The sequence below is a fragment of the Bubalus kerabau genome, chromosome 4 (assembly GCF_029407905.1).
Source record: "Bubalus kerabau isolate K-KA32 ecotype Philippines breed swamp buffalo chromosome 4, PCC_UOA_SB_1v2, whole genome shotgun sequence".
Taxonomy (NCBI): Eukaryota; Metazoa; Chordata; class Mammalia; order Artiodactyla; family Bovidae; genus Bubalus; species Bubalus kerabau.
Genome location: NC_073627.1, coordinates 109,086,556 through 109,095,829, shown reverse-complemented (window position 1 = coordinate 109,095,829; position 9,274 = coordinate 109,086,556).

Here is a 9,274-nt window from a genome sequence, read left to right as displayed (position 1 = left end):
CTATGATGCCATCCAATCACTTCATCCTCTGTCACCACCTTCTCCTCCTGCCCTCAATCTTCCCAGGCATCACTCTTCTCCAATGAGTCGGCCCTTCACATCAGGTGGCCAAAGTATTGGAGTTTCAGCTTCAGCCTCAGTCCTTCCAATGAATATTCACGGTTGATTTCCTTTAGGATTGACTGGTTTGATCTTCTTGCTGTCCAAGGGACTCTCAAGAATCTTCTCCAGCACCACCATTCGAAAGCATCAATTGTTCGGCACTTAGCCTTCTTTATGGTCCAAGTCTCACATCCGTACATGACAACTGGAAAAACCATAGCTTTGACTATACAGACCTTTCTCTGCAAAGTGATGTCTCTGCTTTTCAATACGCTATCTGAGTTTGTCATAGCTTTTCTTCCAAGGAGTAAGCCTCTTTTAATTTCATGGCTGCAGTCACCATCACAATGATTTTGGAGCCTGAGAAAACAAAGTCTGTCACTGTTTCTATTGCTTCCCCATCTATTTGCCATGAAGTGATGGGACCGGATGCCATGATCTTAGTTTTCTGAATGTTGAGTTTTAAGTCAGCTTTTTCACTCTCGTTTTTCACTTTCAAGAGAGTCTTTAGTTCCTCTTGACTTCCCTGATAGCTCAGTTGGTAAAGAATCTGCCTGCAATGCAGGAGACCCCAGTTTGATTCCTGGGTCGGGAAGATCCACTGGAGAAGGGATAGGCTACCCACTCCAGTATTCTTGGGCTTCCCTTGTGGCTCAGCTGGTAAAGAATCTGCCTGCAATACAGGAGACCTGGATTTGATCCCTGGGTTGGGAAGATCCCCTGGAGAAGGGAAAGGCTACCCACTCTAGTATTCTGGCCTGGAGAATTCCAGAGACTGTATAGTCCATGGGGTTGCAAAGAGTCGCACATGACTGACTTTCACTTTCTGCCCTTAAGCTGGTGTCATCTGTATATGTGAGGTTGTTGATATTTTTCCCCACAATCCTGATTCCAGCTTGTGCTTTATCCAGCCAGGCATTTTGCATGATGTACTGGCTTCCTTGGTGGCTCAGCTGGTAAAGAATCCGCCTTCAATGCGGAAGACCTGGGTTCGATCCCTGGTTGGGAAATCCCCTAGAGAAGGGAACAAGTACCCACTCCAGTATTCTGGCCTGGAGAATTCCATGGACTGTATAGTTCATGGGGTCCCAAAGAGTCATACATGACTGAGCGACTTTCACTAACTCTGTATATAAGTTAAATAAGCAGCGTGACAATAAACAGCTTTGATGTACTCCTTTCTCCATTTTGAACCAGTTTGTTGCTCCATCACTGGTTCTAACTGTTGCTTCTTGACCTGCATACAGGTTTCTCAGGAGGCAGGTAAGGTGGTCTGATATTCCCATCTCTTTAAAAATTTTCCACTGTTTGTTGTGATCCTTGCAGTCAAAGGGTTTATCGTGATCAATGAAGCAGCAGAAGTAGAGATGTTTTTCTAGAATTCCCTTGCTTTGTCTATGATCCAATGGATGTTGGCAATTTGATCTCTGGTTCCTCTGGCTTTTCTAAATCTAGCTTGTACATCAGAAAGTTCTTAGTTCAGATACTGTTAAAGGCTAGCTCAAAGGATTTTTGAGCATTACCTTGCTAGCATGTGAAATGAGAGCAATTGTGCAGTAATCAAAAACTGACCTTTTCTAGTCCTGTGGCCACTGCCGAGTTTTCCAATTTTGCTGGCATACTGAGTGCAGCACTTTAACAGCATCATCTTTTAGGATTTGAAATAGCTCAATTGGAATTCCATCACCTCCACTAGCTTTGTTCATAGTAATTCTTCCTAAGGCCCACTTGACTTCACATTCTAGGATGTCTGGCTCTAGGTGAGTGATCACACCATCGTGGTTATACAGGTCATTAAGATCTTTTTGTACAGTTCTTCTGTGTATTCTTGCCACCTCTTTTTAATATCTTCTGCTTCTGTTAGGTCCACACCATTTCTGTCCTTTATTGTGCCCATCTTTGCATGAAATTCCAAGAATAAATCTGGTTTAAAACATTTATTTTACAAAGTTTAATTTGATGGGGAGAAGTAACATCATACATTTACTGTTCAATATTTGTAAAGAGCCAAAAAATGTCAGCTTGCTATTTCAGATTATAACTTACAAATACCTTATTTTAAGTGGTAATTTAAAAGCAAAGACAATTACTTCTTAAATTTAACAATTCACCCAAATTACCATCTATTTATTTAAGTACTTACACAATTGATGCTCTTGCAAGAATTTTCCAATAGAACACAGAAACAGTGAAAACAAATCTTGAAATAATATTTCATTTAAAAGTTTCAAATGAATTGGAAGTTAAAATGTATATCAAAAAGGAGCACAGATATATCTCCCATTGGGTTCAATAGCCACTATCTTGCTGATTTCTCTGTTTGCTAACAAAATAAAAACAAGACAAATAGATAGATTATTAGCAGTGCTCATACCCCTGGGATAAATAACAATGTAAGTATGCTTATATTTTTACCATAGGCCATTTACATGCAGTAGAAAGTTGGGAATAGTAAAACAAACATTTTGTGACTGATTCAAAGCTTAAAAATTGAAACCTTTAGTAGACAATATATATCAGCTATTTTGTATTTTACCATTTTTTTTTAAACAAGGCCTTGTCAGGTTTCTACCAAGCTATGGAAGAAAACTGCACCTAGTTTTAGAGATATATTATAAAAAAATATTCATCTAATTCCAGAAAAAATAATATTGGACAAAGAAGCAAAACAGTGAGGATGACTAAGGCATTTGATACCAAGAATTAGGCTAACTGTAATCATAACAATTGGACACCTAGATTGGACACCATCATAAAGATCATAGAAAAAGCAAGAGAATTCCAGAAAAACATTTACTTCTGTTCGTTCACTAGGCTAAAGCCTTTGACTGTGTGGATCACAACAAAATGTGCAAAATTCATAGACAGGAATACCAGACCACCTTATGCGTCTCCTGAGAAACCTGTATGCAGGTCAAGAAGCAACAGTTAGAACAGGGCATGGAACAATGGACTAGTTCAAAATCGAGAAAGGAGTATGTCAAGGCTGTATATTGTCACTCTGCTTATTTAACTTATATTCAGGGTACACCATGTGAAATGCATGATGGCATCACATGCATGGAATCAAGATTGCTGGGAGAAATATCAACAACCTCAAATATACAGATGACATCTAATAGCAGAAAGCAAAGAGGAACTAAGGAGCCTCTTGATGAAGGTCAAAGAGGAGAGTAAAAAAGCTGGGTTAAAACTCAGCATTCAGAAAACTAGGGCTTCTCTGATGGCTCAGAAGGTAAAGAATCTGTCCGTAATTTGGGAAACCCAGGTTCAGTCCCTGCGTTGGGAAGATCCCCTGGAGAAGGAAACGGCAACCTGCTCCAATATTCTTACCTGGAAAATTCCATGGACAGAGTAGCCTGACTCTCAGGCTACACTCCATAGGGTTACAAAGAGTCAGACATGACTGAGTAACTAACACACAGATATACAGATGATATCTAATGGCAGAAAACAAAAAGGAACTAAAGACCCTCTTGATGAAGGTGAAAGATGAGAGTGAAAAAGCTGACTTAAAACTCAACATTCAGAAAACTAAGATCACGGCATCCGGTCTCATCACTTCATGGCAAATAGATAGGGAAGCAATAGAAACAGTGACAGACTTTGTTTTCTCAGGCTCCAAAATCATTGTGATGGTGACTGCAGCCATGAAATTAAAAGAGGCTTGCTCCTTGGAAGAAAAGCTATGACAAACTCAGATAGCGTATTGAAAAGCAGACACATCACTTTGCAGAGAAAGGTCTGTATAGTCAAAGCTATATTTCCAGTTGTCATGTACAGATGTGAGACTTGGACCATAAAGAAGGCTAAGTGCCGAACAATTGATGCTTTCGAATGGTGGTGCTGGAGAAGATTCTTGAGAGTCCCTTGGACAGCAAGAAGATCAAACCAGTCAATCCTAAAGGAAATCAACCGTGAATATTCATTGGAAGGACTGAGGCTGAAGCTGAAACTCCAATACTTTGGCCACCTGATGTGAAGGGCCGACTCATTGGAGAAGAGTGATGCTTGGGAAGATCGAGGGCAGGAGGAGAAGGTGGTGACGGAGATGAGGTGATTGGATGGCATCATAGACTCAAGGGACATGAGTTTGAGCAAACTCTGGGAGATAGTGAAGGACAGGGAAGCCTGGTGTGCTGCAGTTCATGGGCTCGCAAAGAGTTGGACATGACCGAGCGACTGAACAACAAATTTTTGGAATTCTAAGTGATTGAGCCTACAGGAAAAACTCATAATGGCAAGCCACTTCTTTTTCTTTTGGGTAATAGAAAAGTTTGCTGCTGATAGTTTCAAAACAGCAGCTAATACCGAAAAGTCATCTGCAGTTATCTTCAAAATATATTTTTTCATTTTTCTGGATGATGAGTGCATTTTCTCTAGAAGCGCAATTTCTCTAGATCACTTCATTTCACTTGTTTCATGTTCAGTGATTTTCTAAATAATTTAGGCTTTCTAATTTAAATGTCAAAACTTACATTTTAGGTATTTTTATTGGGGAAAACTAGAGTATTTTTACTCTTCTTAAACAGAGGGTAAGGAATTGAACATGATTTAGTCTTTATTGATAAGTCACTGAGCATTACTTGTGAAAATCAATCACTGTATAGACATTAAACAGTAATGTTCCCAGGGTCAACTGCAGCCAGTGGACCTCCATCCTGAGGAACACAGACCAGCCTTCCCTGCCTATGGCTGTGTGGTCTCCTCCCTCCCATCAGCTCTAACCCTTGCTGTTCTGCCCACGTGCTGCTTTTGAACTGTTCCCTTGTTGTCTTCCTAAGAGCCTGAGACTGGCTCCAGATACTCTGATCGTGTGAGGATCATACGCTTTGTGACAGATATTTGCTGTTCAGAGACCCTGTCCCTTATTTCCAAGTTCTGGGCCGAGCTCCTAATTACTGACCTTGTTGGGAACAACTTTCTTGAGAGGAACTAGCAAACTGCCCAGATCCTAATACCTTCCTCCTTGTCCCCCTCATCTTCTATGTGTGCTTCAAAATTCCTCCCATAGAATTCCAAATCAACAATGGTTCACACTTAGATGGTGCTTATTCTCTTGCAGGCACTCACCGAAACCCTTTACATAGATCAGTCATTGCAGCTTTACAAGACTTCTCGGCTGATTTGCAATTTCCAGATGAAGAAAGGGAGGCACAGAGATTGCAAGTGACTTGCCTACACGTACACAGCTTGTAAGTGGAAAAGTTGGGGCTCTACCCAGGCAGCCTGACTGCAAGGCCTGCATTCGTTTGTACCACCCTTTCCAGGATTCTGACTACTGTCGTCCATCTCTGTTGATGTTGGTGGGAACTGAATGCATAGAGGAGGATTGACGGGGAATGAGGGGTCACTGCTGTAGCCTCAGGCACAGCCATCTTTCTGAACAACTAGGTCCCTGCCAGTATTATTTGCTTTCAGATTTCTCGTCTCCTCCAATCCAAACTGCAGTTAGAATCAGCTATGAGCAATGATCCAGTATCTTCTGTGTGGCAGACACGGTTCCAAGCATCTTGCAAATAGCTCGGATCACAATGAAACTGTCATCTCCTCATAATTATACACGGAAGGCTTAGAGACCTTAAGTGGCTTGTTCAAATCACACAGAGATTGGCAAACCCACCATTTTCATTTTTCAGACACCTCAAGGACAAAAACCTCCATCATTCTCCATTTGCCTATAGGATAGAAGCCAAATTCCTCCCTGGCAGGCAAGGTGCCATATTATCTTTCCAGCCTTATCTCCCACTGGGCTCTAGCTTGACTCCTCTGTTCCAGACTGGCATGTCTGTGCCCTCTCCCCCAACCCACAACTTACTCCCAGAGCCCCGCCATCTAGCCCTGGTTCCCACGACCTAGAATATCTTTTTTTTTTAAACCTTTGTGCCCACTCAAGTCCTGTTCAGTCTTCCCTCTCACACAGTCCTCCTTCATGAAATGCCCCAAGCCCCAGGAATCTCACTTCTCCCTTGATGCCTCCTGCTCAGACCAGCCCCAGGTACCAGATCATTTGTTCAGGTCAGCTGACTCGCGAGGCCAGGCTCCACACATGGCAGAGCCTTTAGCTGAACATTTTGACTCATTAGTGTCTTGCTTTGTATATATAGTTAGAAGCATCGCAGAGAATTTTCCCTGTGAGCTGTTGTACCAAGACCTGGGGCAAAAATTCCTCTGCATGGACAAAGTGCAAACTAGATGAAATTTATCATTGGTGTTTTCTAATATAGCTTCCCCTCCTTCTAAGTTATTCTAGTAAGTGAAGGTTATATCCATATGCTTTTTCACCACTTTTAAAATTTCAAATATGTGAATAATAATAGTAATGGCTTACATATTACTGTGTGCTACATGCTTTTATAAGCACATTGTGAGTATTAACCAATTTAGTTAATCCTAAAAATCCTTTGAGGTTGTTGTTATTATTACTCTCCTTTTACAGATGAGCTGACTGAGTCATAGAGCAGTTAAGAAACTTTCCTAGTATCACATAGTTGGTATTCAAAGCCAAACGTTGAATATGATGCTATACTGCCTCACCAAGAAAATAGTGTATTGTTTCTGATGTGACAGTAATGCCTGTTTTTAAAAAATCAGATAATAAACAAAGTAGATGTATCACAGAACTATGATAACTGGAAAGCAAAACACATATTAATTCATTGTGAGACCAGCTTGGGTTCCAAATTCTAATGCTAAGAATGCTGGTGATCTGGGGTTGACCACAGGGCTGACAGAGACTGCAAGGCCCAAGCTCAGATGCCATTTCTTATCACCTGGCTACAAGGGAAGAGACAGGAGGGAGGGCGCCAGAACATGGGCCTGCTCCCAAAGAAACACACGAAGTATAAGGAGAGTATCACTCATAATCCTATAACTCATGGAGAATTAAATAAACTACTTAAGCAGATATTAATACACATTGGGTCCTATTTCAGAAATGGAACCATATTGTACATCCTGAGTTTTTTTTAGTTAAAATTTTAAATAGCTTCATTGAAGTATATTATATAAACCATAAAATTCTCGTTTTAACCATACAACTAATTTCAGTAAAGTTACAGGGTTTTGCAACCATTATCATGATCCGATTTTAGACCATTGTATCACACCCCCAAAGATTCCTTATACATATTGGTACTTATTCTTCATTCCCATTCCGGCTTTGGAACTGCTGCTCTTTCTGTATTGATTTGCCTATTCTGGACAGTTTGTATAATTGGGAACATACACAAGAATTTGGGTTCTTTTATTTCTCACAATGTTCTCAAGATTCACCCTTACTGCAGCGTGTGTCGGCACACACCATCCTTTTTGATGACTGAATGATATTCCATTCTGTGAATATACCACTGTTGTTTATTCAGTCACCTGTTAGTGGACATTTGGATTGTTTCAAATGAGTCATGCTGCTATGATATTCACATACAAGTCTTTGTATGGACCTGTTTTCATTTCTCTGTGGTAAGATATTTAGGAATGAAACTGTTGGGTCTTATGGTAAAATTTTCCAAAATTGTGCCATTTTGCATTCCTACTAGCAATACATGAGAATTCTAGTTTCTCCACATCCTAGCCAGTATTTGCTGCTACTGCTGCTGCTAAGTCACTTCAGTCGTGTCCGACTCTGTGCGACCCCATAGACGGCAGCCCACCAGGCTTCCCCGTCCCTGGGATTCTCCAGGCAAGAATACCGGAGTGGGTTGCCATTTCCTTCTCCAATGCATGAAAGTGAAAAGTGAAAGTGAAGTTGCTTAGTCGTGTCCGACTCTAGCAACCCCATGGACTGCAGCCCACCAGGCTCCTCTGTCCATGGGATTTTCCAGGCAAGAGTACTGGAGTGGGGTGCCATTGCCTTCTCTGCCAGTATTTGCTACTATGTTTTTGAGTATAGCCATCCTAGTGGGTGTGATGTGATATCTCATTGTTTTGATTTGCATTTTCCTAATGACTAATGATATCAAACATCTTTCCATATGCTTATTGTCATTCAAATATTTTCTTTGGTGAAATATCCATTCAAAAATTTGCCCATTCTTTAGTTGGTTTATCTTTTTATTATTGTATCACAAAAGTTCTTTATGTATTCTAGATACAAGTCATTCATCAGATATGTCCTGTATTTTCACTTTCTTAATGATAGCTTTAGAAGCACAAAGGTTTTGAATTTTGGTGAAGTCAATTTATCAATTTTTTCTTTCCTTGCTTGTGCTTTTGGCATCATATCTAAGAAGTCTTTGCCTAACCCTGCCATGTTTTAGGATTGAACTCCCTTCTTCCTCCCACTTACCAGTATGCCCTGGACATCTTTCTACCTCAGTAAATACAGATCTGCACCATTATACTTCACAGTTTTGTTTTGCAAAGAAGGGAGGGAAGAAAGGAGACAACAGGGCCAAACTATTCAAAATATCCAGGACAACTTTGTTCATCCTTGAGGTCTTCCCACTTTCCTTTTGTATTGTCTTGTGTCTGGTACCTCCTCTGTGGTTTGTGAATAGAAACTTTATTAGGTTATTATCTTCATCACAACATTTTATGTTTAATATCTTGGTCACACAGTTTGCTAGCCCCAAATTTCCTGTAGGAGGCTTAAGTCCCTCCATCACAGACTCTAGTGAGGGGATGCTCGTAAGAAACATGTGTTCCCCTGTAATTTGGGATTTGACAGCTGCTGCTTCTGGCATTGACTTCATTCTCTGGAACTGGACTTGGCCTTGAGAGTGATGCAGCTTTGGGTAATGTATTAAAATGGAAATATGGAAAAAGAAAAGTAAATAGTAGATAACAGTAATTGGTATGTGTGTTTTAATGAAAGTCTGATGGATATTCCTGAACCAAATAGTGGTTATCATTTAACAAGCTCCAGATTGAGACAGATGGTTGCATCCTGGCCCCTGTCCTAAGTAAAGCTTTGCTGGCTTGATGGGTAGGATATGAGGTATCATGTAAAGCTAGATGCTTCTTTAGGAAATAATTTTCAGAGTGAGGACACTAATGGAGAAAATCCAGGCTGAGGGAAAGAGCCTGTGAGAGGGGCCTCAGAATAAGAATGGGAAAGGCAGGCTAGATTTCAGAGCTCAGGGCTGAAAATGCTAATCTGCTAAAAAGTGAAAGTTGCTTAGTCCAGTCTAACTCTTTGCGACCCCATGGACTGTATAGTCCATGGGATTCT